This window comes from Ictalurus punctatus, chromosome 25, assembly GCF_001660625.3.
Source record: "Ictalurus punctatus breed USDA103 chromosome 25, Coco_2.0, whole genome shotgun sequence".
NCBI classification, from domain to species: Eukaryota; Metazoa; Chordata; class Actinopteri; order Siluriformes; family Ictaluridae; genus Ictalurus; species Ictalurus punctatus.
The window spans coordinates 9,173,289-9,187,869 of record NC_030440.2 but is presented as its reverse complement, the minus strand read 5'-3'; the positions used below and the strand labels follow the sequence as shown (position 1 = coordinate 9,187,869).

The 14,581-nt window shown below is 39.3% G+C and overlaps 1 protein-coding gene across 2 annotated transcripts in view; it reads left to right on the top strand.

Annotated features, from left to right (window-relative positions):
• mcm3l (MCM3 minichromosome maintenance deficient 3 (S. cerevisiae), like) overlaps positions 1 to 14,581 on the top strand; it is a 103,967-nt gene that overhangs the window by 8,484 nt on the left and 80,902 nt on the right. The window lies entirely within an intron of this gene.

Sequence of the window (14,581 nt, the reverse complement as noted above, 5' to 3'; positions counted from 1 at the left end):
GCAGAACCGGGGAGGAACGGGATGTCGCGTCGGGTTTGACTCGAGCGTAGAACCCGGCTGAGCGGCGAGGTCTCTCCATCTGTAAGTGTGATTTGCTGTGAACTTCAGGTTTTATACAGGCAGGGGGGAGAAGAAGCACGGGCAACAAGTCACTCCCCTCGGTATGAATTATGTAGACCGCTCTCGGTCTTAAGGGACCGCGCACATCCTTCATAGTCACTCAGCATGGAGCGCAAAACACAATGTGACATCAGCAAGTGCGTTTAAAGAGCTTGGTTTTAGCGACGCACTATACAGCGCCCTCCACTAATACTGGCAGCTTTGGTAAAGAAGGCTGTGAAAAATTGTCTGTATTGTTTAACCTTTTGATATTTTGTTTAAAAAAAAAAAATCACAAAAACACTCTACTCTCATGGATATCAAACAATTGCAAACACAACACGGGTTCTCCAAAAATATCTTTGTTAAATATAGGCGTGCAACAATTATTGGCACCCCTATGACTTCATATGAGAAAAATCTATTTGAAGTATATTCCCATCGATATTTGACTTTTTTTTTTAGTACACCTGGGTGACTAGGAACAGGAAATTGTTCAACCATGACTTCCTGTTTCACAGGGGTATAAACATGAGGTAACACGCTCCTGTCTTAATATGTAACATGCTCATAGAAAAGACAGAACCTGAATGAGAGGAAATTCCTGAGAGTTCACCTGAGAGTTATTATTATTATTATTATTATTATTATTATTATTGTTGTTGTTGTTGTTGTTGTTGTTGTTGTTGTTATTATTACTTTACAAAAATCATATAAACCTAAATCCTTATCTCAAGTATAGATTGAAAGGATGCTTATTTAAACTCAAAAACTTAGACATATAGTAATAGTCATCACGTAACATGTAGCTACTATATTCAGTTAGGCTGCATGTCCACTGTGTGCATGGAGTTTGCATGTTCTCCCCGTGCATTGGGGGTTTCCTCCGGGTACTCTGGTTTCCTCCCCATTCCAAAGACATGCGTCGTAGGCTGATTGGCAGTGATTGTACTCTATGATGGGGTTTCTACCTCACTGTGCCCTGAGTCCCCTGGGATAGGCTCCAGGGTGCCTGTGACCCTGTGTAGGATAAGTAGTACAGGAAATGGATGGATGGATGGATGGATGTTGAATCATTTGAGGAAGCAAAATTCCATAAATCTGCAAATGTTCACCAAATTTAAATATCATTTAGAAGGATCAAATTTGACAGCAGAGCACTAACAAAAAATATCATAATTCATATACTTTATACTGGTCACAATGAATCCAGAGCCTTGAACTCATATTTTTTGACAATACGAGGAAATCAGAGAAACCAGAGACAGTAACCCTGGCTCAAGATCAAAATGGTGACCCTGAAGTTGAAAGATGGCAATGCTACCCGCTGAACCACTGTGCTGCCCACTAGGGGGAAAAAAATTACAAATAATTTCTTGCGATTGAAATGCGACCTGTAGGGACTGACTGTACCCCACTGTTTAAGCTAGGACGCTGATGCAAACCAATATAGGTGACAGGGGAATAGCATCATTAATTTGTAATAATGTCATAAAATGAGCAATAGTGGTGGCAGGCAATCTGAAATATTATCAGCAGAGATCTTGCCAATGACTCCTGTTGTTAAATCTAAAGTTAAACCCATGACAGAAAACATCTCCATAAAATACTTTATATACTGGAGTCCAAAAGTCTGATACCACATTCATTTAAAACTGGAAATAACCCAAGTGTTAGACTATTGAAAAATGTCAAACAAAGAAAATAAATGTGTAATATTCAATGTTCAGGATTCCGTACAATTTCTAGGTCAATATTTAAATTAATGCAAATTTGTGAAATATGTCCATTCCTTTGTACAAAAAGTTAGATTTTCCACATCCACTGACAGCACATGTTAAAAAACAAACAAAAAAAACCATCTGATGGATTTGATCTAACGTAGATCATCAGGGTGTGGACAAACTTGTGACGTCAATGCCAGCTGTCATTAAAGAAAAGGAGAGTATACCAAATACTGAGAAATTCTGAACTTCATGTATGACTATATTTCCAATATTATTTGTAATGAAAAGCATTTTGAATAGAAAATGCACTTTATGTATAACACAACTTCTTGTGGTGACCATGGCAAGGAGAGAGCCATATCACACACGCGCACACACACACACACATACGCACACACACACACGCACGCATACACACATACACACACACACGCACGCATGCACACACACACACACACACACGCACGCATGCACACACGCACACCAGGAGATGGGAAGTCAGCTTGTGCCTGGCTTTGTGGCGGCAGTAATAATGACAGAGGATATTAAGAGAACTTCAAGCTTCAAAGTCTTCGATTTTGTCATGGAAAATTTGGCCAGCCACACAACAATGATTTATACACACACACACACACATACATGCATATTTGGAATATGTATAACCATGCCACAGTGGGTTTGAATGGTGGTTTGTTTTTTTGTTTTTTTGCCCCTTTCATGCTCAGAAATGTTTTGTTTGTGTGTCTGTCTATGTGCATGTGTGTGTAAGCACATGGCCTTACTTTAAATAGACCAATGCATCCATTCATTTAACCACCTCCCTCTCTCTCTCTCTCTCTCTCTCTCTCTCTCTCTCTCTCTCTCTCTCTCTCTCTCTCTCTCTGTGTCTCTCTCTCTCTCTCTCTCTGTGTCTCTCTCTCTCTCTGTGTCTGGTGGCTGCCCTGGTGGGTGGTAAAAGATGATTAGAGTGTGGCTTGGATGTTGGATTTTGCCGGGTCAGCACTGCATACCCTTCTTGCAGTGTTGTGCTCTGCAATAACAACAGGCCCTTGCAGGCTGCTGAGGCATGCGCTTCAGTTCCTGGAAGGTAGAGAGCTCTGGGCCCATCAGTGGAACCCTGTGTTGAGACTGGACCATTGAAAACAAGCAAAAAATTACCTCTCACACTCCACCAACCACCTTTGCAGCTAGATTAGTATTTTTGTTATTACTCGGCACATTTCTCCCTCTGTTTCCCAACCTCATTCTTTTTTTTCCACCTGCTTCAGGAATTCCTCCTGAGGAATGGAATGCTGAGAGATGTGCTGTGTGTGTGTGTGTGTGTGTGTGTGTGTGTGTCTGATTGGGCTGCCAGCATGTGAGAGGAAGTAAAAGAGCATCAAGCAGCACTCAGTCCTATAGTGTACTATGCAAGCACCTTCTATGTTAAAGCTGTGTTGCCATTTAAAGAAAGTGGGCTCTGTTCCACACATCGTGGTCAGCGCTAATTTCTGGGTCTGAAAAATGTAAACAGAAGCCTCCCAATAATAAACTACCCATAATAAAGTACACATATAGTCTCTATATACTTAACAACTCTGTATATTTGCTTTCTACATATTAAATTCTATTCCCTTTTATTCACATAGTATTCCCTACAGCCTATTATATTTTATTCTACAGTTTATTATATTTTATCCTTACAGTCTATTATATTTTATTCTTACAGTCTATTATATTTTATTCTACAGTCTATTATATTTTATTCTTACAGCCTATTATATTTTATTCTACAGTCTATTATATTTTATTCTACAGTCTATTATATTTTATTCTTACAGCCTATTATATTTTATTCTACAGTCTATTATATTTTATCCTTACAGTCTATTATATTTTATTCTTACAGTCTATTATATTTTATTCTTACAGCCTATTATATTTAATTCTAAAGTCTATTATATTTTATTATGTCTACTGCATTTGATTATTTTACTATATTCTATTTTTATTATGTGTGTATTAACTTATTATTATATTATTATCTTTAGTTTGTTCTTGGTCTGTTCGTTGTTGCACTGTCAGACGAGTAACTAAGAAAAAAACTTTTCATTTCAATATATCACATATATGTAATATGTATGTGGCAAATAAAGAACCTTGATCGAACTAATGCATGGCGATATCGCAAAGCACCATTTATTTCTGAAGTCTCTTATTATTATTATTACATATTATTATGTCTAGAAACATCTTTTAAAATGGCAAACCACAACTTTAAACTGTTTAAATTTACATATTTCCAACGTCTTGCACGTTCGACCCGCTCACCTCTTTAGCTGTCAGCACTTCTCTAACTCACTGTATTTCTCCCTGCAGCTGACCTTGGCATTCCTGTCATAATTCTGTTAGTGGGTCTGTTACTCTGTGGAAAGTAAATCATACAGTAGATTGGAAACATGGCGGCATAAACACTGGACTGCCTACTGGTTCTGTTGAGAGGTTTGTCAGACCTGATGAAGAGATGAAGATAACGAGAAGGAGATCCTACACAATATTTTATTTAGTACAGCATTGCAGATGGCCTGAACTGATAGCACCTCTGCTCTCTGCTGTGTTAACCTTGATTTGTTATAAAGATGCAAGATTGTGTACATCTTCTGGACTAGTTCAAGATGCCATGATCTCTGATATAGCTGGATGAATCACTGTTCAAAGTAACCCCTAATTGCTTTGTTTACACAATGATTGCTTGTTACATTATACCCATACATCAAAGTGCACTCTGTCCCGATCCTCGTAATAGGATGAGCCCCGCTCCAACCCAACCCCCACCCCATTCTCCTTGGGAGATGTAACAGAAATTGACTTCAGGATTGAATGTGTATACAACCGAGCTGATATAAACAAGATCGGTTTAAAAATTGCAGTGTAGCTTTAAAATATGTAAACAAGTTCTCAGATGGCCGAAATTGCAATTGTAACGTGTTTAAAGACACGGCTCGAATAGATCACACTCAAATATACAGTTTCTTAAGCCAACTAAATCCTGCCAAATGTCATCCTTGTTTACACAGCACAGAGACATGGTCCAGGCACTGAAGTGTAATTAAAACAGGAGGAACATTTTTTCCCCCCACTGTTAAAGCCTGAACAAAATCTAAACCCCCTACTCATCCAGGTCCAATGTTCCTTTCTAGCACTGTGGCTGCATGTGACTACCAGTGGTGGGATCAGATTCCAGTATGCCATAATCTTTCAGTGTTCTGGCACAAAAGCAGTTTGCGCTGGAGCAGAGCACTGAAAAAGGAATGTTCACCCACCATTAACCGGGATGATAAAGGAAGCAGGCACCGGTGGATATTAGGCATAAATGCTCCAACAGGTGGTATTTCAACACTTACTGTTCAACAATGATCTGTTTGGATGAATGTAGCATTCTGTATGAGATTGCATCCTTAGTAAAGTGGGTGGAAAGTATTGAATTTGGGATATAGTCCAAACTAGAAGACTTTCCGAAACCTGTGTATAATTAGTTTGGCAAATTGCACTTGCTGTGCAGTCTCAGGAGGAGGACTGGGAATGGAAAGATTAAGCGTACAGTTGTAAAGCGACAGGTAGGCGTGAGCTAAACGCAAGACCTCATCGTTCCTGAAACAGATGGTTTCATGGTAACACACACGTAACCATCAAAGACTTCCAAAACACTCAGATCTTCATGGATCTCTTTTATACTTCCCTGTCTCCACTAGGAGCTAATAACAGAGTAGGATGTTCGTGTGTGTGTGTGTATGTGTGTGTATGTGTGTGTGTGTGATTTGGCTACATCCTTGTGCAGGGAGTTTTATAGAAAAGAGTAAATAACGCCCCCACACAAGACTCTTTTGTCCGTTGCCAGGATCGTTTGGAGAAAGCAAGTCATAGCAGTCCCTAACTCACTTAGGGTCGATGACAGAATGGACAGCTTCCACCACCTACAGGCTCAATGCCATCCACACCTGACAGGAAGTAAGGGCAATTGGACACAACATCTTGCAGTCTACACTGTAAACCTCAGGCCTTAGTTTTTTTTTTTTTTTTTTTTTTTAATTTTTGCCACTCATCTGTCCAGAGGTGCTACAGAACATGTGATCATGCTAAAAAGAACTGCCAGCTTTTCTCATTTATTCGCCACATTCCGATTTTCATCAAAATGTTCCTTGGACATGGTTTGCACAAAAGGAGTGCTGAGTTGGAGCTGTGAAGGGGGTAATGCATGGGCAATATATATTTATCCAAAGGTATGTAATGTCTCATTTGCTGAGCCAGGTCAGTGGAGAGCCTGATGTCACCAAGTAAAACTTCAGCAGCAGGCGCAGGGATTTATGAGTCTTCTGGCAGCTCAGTCTTAGCATATAAGTCTGTAATGCCACAGCTGGTCCCAATGGCAAAACACAATCTGATTTAAAGTTTCATAAATGCCTAATGTCAGCATGTTATAACATCTAACATTAACATTAGTTTTCTTTATTGACCCAAGACGTACCCCAAATGAGACCAATAAATACATGAAAGAGTACATTGTTATTAAAAGATGTTTTGTTGATCATACTGCTACAATTGTCTTGAATTTGGCTTTGATGAGTTCGTAGTAGGGATTAAATAAATGGGAACCATGTCACCCACATCCGCCTTCTCTGGCTTTCCAATCTTTTTTTTTCTTTTTTTCTTTTTTTAACACATTTCTATGAAACATTGTTTTCTAACCCCTCATCTGAGTTTGATCTTATTTGTCAGCATTTTCTTGGAAATAGAAAATAGCCTTCAAGGAATAGTGACTTCTGGATCAATGGCCCAGGCTAACCCGTCTAACCCATTTATGGATAGATTTACCATGTGTGTTTTCGGCTGTTTGCTTGTAATTGTATAAGTACCTGTCTTGTGCGCTGTGAATAACATAATACATTCTTCTGGGTATAAGTACATGTGTGTGTATTTTTTTTAAATATTTTTTTTTAGAAAAGTGTAACACAGTACCACTTATTAGTCACTTATTTTATAGAGCCAGTAATGGTTAGTCATGCCAATAAGAAACCAGTGCCTACTTATTGTTTATTGTACAATAAACAAGAACAATATCTACTTTTAATCAATCAATTGTATGTGTTTATCCATGAGCAATGCTAAGAGTGTTTGAGTGTCTTTATTCCTGGGAAACATCTGGTGCAGGAATCCATGAAACACCCAAATGAGGCATTGACCATTTTTTTGAGTCAGCAGGAAGCACATCTTTTAATCTTTTAATCAGAGACAGAGAGAGAGAGCAAGAGAGAGAGAGAGAGAGAGAGAGAGAGAGAGAGAGAGAGAGAGAGAGAGAGCAGTAGGGGAAAATCAGTAAATGGTTATGATGTAATTAGGAGAACAGGAGCGAGACAAAAACGCGACAGGACTGCAAAGTTCAATGTTGAAGTCAGGTTGTGTGACTACACTTTTGGGTGATTTGTCTGGGGCCTGTATGGCAACAGAAGTCCTACAAAGGACAATAAGCCCAGCAGGAGGCCCTCTCTATGTCCAGTTATAATTCACTCTGATCGAGTAAAGGCTCTCTGCAGGGTCCCTGGGTGGACCAGTGCGTGCAGAGAGTCACGCTCTATTCAGGCACATACAGTCCTAACACTCGAAACACACGCAAGTGCATGCAAAAATCGACCTCCTGCAATCATTAACTGGCAACCACTAACCTAAATTAATAGGAAAGATATGTGATTCACATGCAACAAGTAATGGGAGTCAAATCAAAAAAGCTTCAAATTCTGCATGCTGCCATATTTCCATGTTCTGTATAGCACACGATCTCAAGTTGAATCGGGAAAACAGAAGAATAAGGTATAAAAGAAACATGCAGACCATGTTACATAACACAATGGGAATGGAATGAATTGTTGACAGAGATGTTGACAGTAACGTAACACTGCCATTCCTGTGTAATTACTAAAAATAAATTGGCTGCACAAGCCTTCTAATGCCTTTCATGCAGATGCGTGCAACCGGATGGTACTTCAGTAAACACTTCAGCAAACTGTTTGATGTCAGGATGCAAGAACTGATGTGAAAGGCTGACACAAACAAACAAACCAGCTCAACATCTGAAATCTACTTTGTGCTTTGTTGGGGGTTAAAAAAAAATTGCATAGCGGTTATAAACTAGGGGTGTTAAAATAGACTGTAGAACAAACACAGTACAGGTCTCAGAACCTGACTGGTGTCACTACGGAGTGACAAATGGTCCTTCTTTTCAGCCTATAGCATGTGTGTGTGTGTGTGTGTGTGTGTGTGTGTGTGTGTGTGTGTGTGTGTGTGTGTGTGTGTGTGTGTGAACATGTGTGTGACAGGTTGTGTAGGAAAAAGAATGCATTCCACCAGCTCCATTAGTCCATGTATATGCAGGTGCCCCAGACTTAGCCATGTGAATTTCCCCTTTAGCACCAAGCTCGGGGTGCTGCACTAGACATAGGAACAAAACAACACAGCAAAGACACAGGGCCTGAGGGTCTGGTTCTGCCAGCATATGGATGTAGTTTACATCTACCATCAACCACTTCTCAACGACTTCCTGGAAAGATAACCTTTGGGTTCTGCTTTTCCACAGAAGTCTGAGGTTTTCCATTGTGTAGGGAACTTCAGCGGCTTCTGATGGTTAAGTCACAAAGGATAAGCTCTTTGATCAAACAATAGACGGCTTTGTACGTTATACGTATACATGAGCTAGAACCTCTTATGATTTTACACCCACTGCTTAGTGTTGGACTTTTTTTGTCAAACAAATGACCTTTAAGGCATTTGAAAAGCTAGCTGCTAGGGCCCATTTACCGTGGAAAAAAAATCAATAGATCCCTTTCACAGCTTAGACTTAATTTATAACTGTAATATTAGTTTACTTATGAAATCGTCTAAAGAAATCTGACTAAATAAATGCTAAATTGGTGTAAACATTTACATTATGGAAAATTTAATTAATTTGACATATAATTGAGTTGCAATTTGGTTCTGGTTTGTTGCCATTGGTATGCATGCAAGCAATCCAAAATCTGACAATCCTGACATCCCCTTGAAATGAAGGGACCATTCACCAGAAAGAGAGAGAGAGAGAGAGAGAGAGAGAGAGAGAGAGAGAGAGAGAGAGAGAGAGAGAGAAACATTTTTATTAGTCACAGTTTTGAAGTTTATATAGACTCTGTTGTGAAAGACAGAGCCAGAGAGTGAGAGAGAGAGAGAGAGAGAGAGAGGGAGAGAGACAGAGAGAGAGAGAGAGAGAGAGAGAGAGAGAGAGAGAGAGAGAGAGAGAGAGAAACAGAGCGACTAATAACAGTCCCCTCCAGGATTGCAAAATCAAACAAACTTTCAATCAAGCGAACACAATATTTGTAGGAGCTTAAAATTTTTCAAAAGATTTGGGCCAAGACGCATCATGTGACATCATCACAACGCACATTCAGTCAACGCTCTCTTCAATTCATGTGCGTTGAACATGAGTAACAGCTAAAAGGTCTCATTTACCAGCAAACATCACTGTGAAAGTGATGACCGTGCAAAAGAATTTTGTGCAACTGCAATTTCGCCAATTTTAGTAGTTTCCTGTAAATAATAATAATAAAAATAAAAATAATAATAATAAAAAAAAAAACTCTGCAAGCTGCATACACAATTTAAAAAAAAAAAAGCTGCAGCAAAATCAAGCATTTTTGGCCACAGCAATCCCCATCCCTGTCCCTTCTGAAATTAATAAAATCCCATTGTGCCTATTTCAGATAAAGCAAATTTGCTAAAATATTCACCTCTATGATATGCTATACACTCCTAATGATTTCTCAAGGGATATTTGGAAGACTATTGGCACTAGCTTTCTGAAGCTCTCTACATAGAAGCTATAAGGGTTCCACTAGAGGGACAAAATGAAGAACCTTGGGTTGCTATACAGTGGATATAAAAAGTCAACACACCCTGGTAAAACTGAGTCATGTCAAATATTTTTCCCCCCCTGGAATGTGATAGAGTAACCAACACAATTCAAGTGAAAAACAAAAGAAACATTTTATGGACAAAAAGAAAAAACCTTTCTATAACCTGGTTGCATAAGCGCCCTTTAATAACTATAGCTGCAGGAATATCTGGCAAGCACATTTCTCATTGTCGAGATAGATCTGGAGCAGATTTGCAAAGAAGAGTGTAATAAAATGACCAAATCAAGATATGCTATGTTTGTTGACTCTTACCCAAAAAGATTGAGTGTTGTATTACAATCTAAAGGTATTTTAACTTAAGCCAAACGTAACCAAGTTTTTTCTTACTCTTTTTTCCCCTAAAACTTTTAAAAAATTTATTTCTCACTTGAATTCTGTTGGTCACTATATCACATTACTGCGATGGACTGGCACCCTGTCCATGGTGTACCCCGCCTTGTTCCCGATGCTTCCTGGGATAGGCTCCAGGTTCCCCCCGCGACCCTGAAAAGGAGTAAACGGTTGAAGATGGATGGATGGATGGACTATATCACATTAAAGCTGATTTCATTTCTTACATCACAAAAACCTGCTATTTTAACAGGCGTGTGGAGACTTTTTATATCCATTGTATATAAAGTATATTTGAATATACAGTTTATAAACACTTCTGCACCATCAGGAAGAATCATTTCCTCTGAAGGAGCATAGCACTCATGCAGAATTTATCTTCACCGCTAACATTTGTGTTTAACTTTCAGCTTGAAGTGATTTGTATATAAATGTAAGCAATGAGTTGAGGTGGGTGTGTTTCTGCAGGACTGCTACAAAACTCTGCAGAATGTCAAGAGTGGGATGGCCCATCTCAGCCTGCTAGAGCCTGAGTATAGTGATTAAGGGTTTGGCCTGGAGCACACAGGAGATGAGTTTTTGTGAATGCTACATATTTAGAAAAACTGAGTAACCAAAATCTGCAGAGATTAGGGGGCTGTTTCTAATGATACAGTATGCATGTCTTTTTCATTTTCAAATCACAAGTGTTGGGTGTAAATATGATTTTCCACTGGTCAGTGTTTGTACTTCAGTGTACCTCTGTTGATTCAAAATAGAATATGTGTGTGTGTGTGTGTGTGTGTGTGTGTGTGTGTGTGTGTGTGTGTGTGTGTGTGTGTGTGTGTGTGTGTGTGTGTGTGTGTCTGGGTCTGGTGTGGGTTGCACTTAAGTGATTTGTAATGATATGCTCTTCTGTCTGTACAATGTGTATTTGTGCTCGAGTGAGACATAAGGAACATACTTTCATTAAGTTAAAAGGACAGACTGAGACCACAAAGTGCATGTTTTAGTGCCGCGCACACACACACACACACACACACACACACACACACACACACACTTTTGCACACTGACCAATGTTCTCATAGGAGTGAGAGTTCATATGCTGCAAAAGACAAATACACAGACCCATAGAGAAAAGGCATTTTTGATCTCTTCTTAAACTACCTTTCACACTGCACACACACCAAACCCATCCATACACACATACACCCAAAACACAGAGAGACAAAATGGCTAATCCCTATAATAAACAAGGAATTTGGATAAGGAACCTTATATTAAAAGTTAGCTAAAAGATTAAAAGCACTTTGGATAGATCAGTCCCTCTGATCACATTTAATTTGAACTTGTCACAGTTTGCAACATTCGGTAACAAAGAGTTTACTAGCATAAGCGAAAACATTGTGACTATTTGTCAGCTTAGACTAATTACTCTCACAAAGTGACCCCAAATACATATGTCTGTTTTAGCTATAGTATTCATCCATCCATCCATCCTGCTTATTCTACACAGGGTCACGGGGGAGCTGGGAACCTATCCCAGGGAACTTGGGGCAGGGGACACCCTGGATGTGGTGCCAATCCATCACAGGGCCCAATTACACACACACACACACACACACACACACACACACACACACACATTGGCCAATTTAAATATGCCAAATAGCCTACAATACATGTCTTTGGACTGGGGGAGGAAACAGTAGTACCCAGAGGAACCCCAAGTACCCAAGTATCATTGCTGGGGGGTATGTGAAGAAAAGAATTTCACTGTGCAGTGGTGATGATCATCATGATCATAATTCATAATTATAATTATAACATGCAAAATCCACACCCAAACCCCTCAAGGCATCTTGCCCCCTAACGCAATCATTCATTCTTTCATTCATCCATCCATTTTCTGTACTGCTTATCCTACACAGGGTCACGGGTTGCGAGGCAAGCCTATAAGCCACCATGCCGCCCCCTTACAGCATTCATAAAAAGCAAAATTATATTACTTTTTAAATATGCATGCTTGCTGGTTAACCTACCAATGTATTTTGAGTGTATTACACTAAAACCTAACATCCTGAATGTGGCCAGTCTTTTAATATTACATAGGATTGGCCTTGAAACTTAACACAAAAACACAACCCTGCTTATTAACCTGAGAACACCATCCCCACAAGAAGCATGAAGCATGGTGGTGGTTGTATAATTACCATTGGCCTTTTGGTTACTTCTCTTTTGTGCTACTTTGTACAATACAATATGATTTTTCATTGCGTACTAGTTTGCAGGACATTGTTAAGGTATAGGAAACTGTCAAATTTAAAACTAACCCCACAATCAAGCAGTCTGTAATGCTCTTTTAGTCTTTATTTTTTTTCTGTGTATATCTCAATATTAATTGGCTCACATTAGTGTGGTCATTATTTTTTAATTTATTTGTCTACAAAAATCTTTAGATTTTTATACATCAATCTTTACATTTTTTAAAAACATGAGTGTTTTAATTTGATATTTCTCTGGGGGGTTGGGGAGTTGGGGGCTGGGGGTAAGAGGGGAAGCAACTAAAGGCATTGCTGTTCCAAATCTGCTCTCAATTAGTAGCTTGGGCCTGACTGTACTGTGTAGTTTTATTCACTGCACAATGAGCCGCACTTACTGCTCATCTCTCCCTGCCAAGTCAGTTCCTCCCTCTGCTGCTAGTTAGGTTGAGTGATTTTCCCTCAACATACCACACACTGTATAGCGTTGAGCCAGCTAATTTAGCTCAATTTTCACTAATTTAAAGCTATTTATTTGTAGCCGGTTTCCCCCACACACAACATACTTATTTTCTCTGCATTTAGGTCAAATTGCTACCTTAGGTCACACTATACTGAGTGGGTAGCCTATTGTATAAGACTTGCACTCATATAGCCAGTGTATGAACATTTTAGAAGGTTACGAGTGGCACCGGTTATGTCATCATTGCCTTGGAATTGACCATCTGAAGAATGCTGTCTGATTCAGACATCCACTTAACTGACTGTGCAGCGATACCTACGTTGACACAAGGCATGCGGTTGGAAGATTTGACCCTCAGAGTCTAATCTAGCCCAAGTCCTTCAGCATAAATAGCTTGCTAAACACCCGGGTTCTGCAATGACCAGTAAGCACAAGAAGAAGCCCAGAAAACAGTCCTATTCAAATCAACAAATTGGTGGCAGAGATAGCTTAGGTAAAATCAATGGCTTTACTTCTCAACAGATCCTTCCTTACACTGGAACGGTCAGTCATCCTTCCTGCCCCTTATCAGAGGAACATGAGGAGGTCTAGAGCGGCATCTGGGAGGTTCTACCAGGCTGATGATGGCCTAACATTTTTAAACCCCAGTCTTTGCAGAAGATGAATATGAAGCTGTTCCTCATGAAATTTTTGGCATACATTATCCATGTGTTTCACACCACCCCTGGCAGTTATGACGGGTGAAAATGTACAATAGTTACAAATGTAACTGTGGAACTATGAACCCCAGATGTGTGTCTTTAGTGGTCACTGTCAACTGAAACCTTGCAGTATTATTGCAAATACTTTGTCATACATCACTACATGATTTGTGTTGAAAGATTAGGCATGCGTGCCCATGTGTACAAGAAGGTATCAAGGTGTATCCCACCACCCATGGTGTTTATCTGGGGCTCAAAGAACCATTGTTACATATGCAACTAGCACTTTGTTGCTGGCTAGCTAGACCTCAGCCTCAGTCTGTCTGGAATTTTCATGTAAAATCTGTGGTCAACTTTTAGAGTTGAATTTGCATGAGACCTTGTGGCACGTGCAAAATTTATAAAAGAGAACGTGACCATAGGCTACAATTATTTGACAACTTGAACATGTTTATTAAGCTAAACAAGTTAGCGATCTACCTATAAGCCTATCAGTTTATCAAAGCATGCCTGGAGATTGTAATGCTGCGTTCAGCTCTCATTGTACTTTTTTGACTGAACAGTTCATTAGCTAAAACTATACACAGGAAGTATGTGAACACTGACATTTAATACTCACTGCTCGGTATCTCAACAAAGAATTCATTTTAGCTTCTAGCACTCGGTTAGTTTGTGACTTTTATTTAATAAGGGTTTCAGAACTTTGTGAGTAAAATAATGCTTTTACTGTTGATCCCTGCATGTGGCTTTAAAGAATCTGACTAAAATTGCTGTTCCAAGTGAAACATTTCTTCCCTAGTTTCCAGATTTTCAAAAACAATATGATTTTTGTAAATAAATGACAGTTGACACACTTCCGCCTAAATACTGGATGCTTTTAAAGGTTATTATTATAGGGGATCAAAGAAGATGAATGAATGTTGCATATGCTGTTGTGTCACACACTTGTGCAGTATCACACACATTGATAATGGTCCAGCCATTGGCATCTGATAAACTGAAGGTGAGGTTTGTGCTGGAGAAATGATATAATCTATAC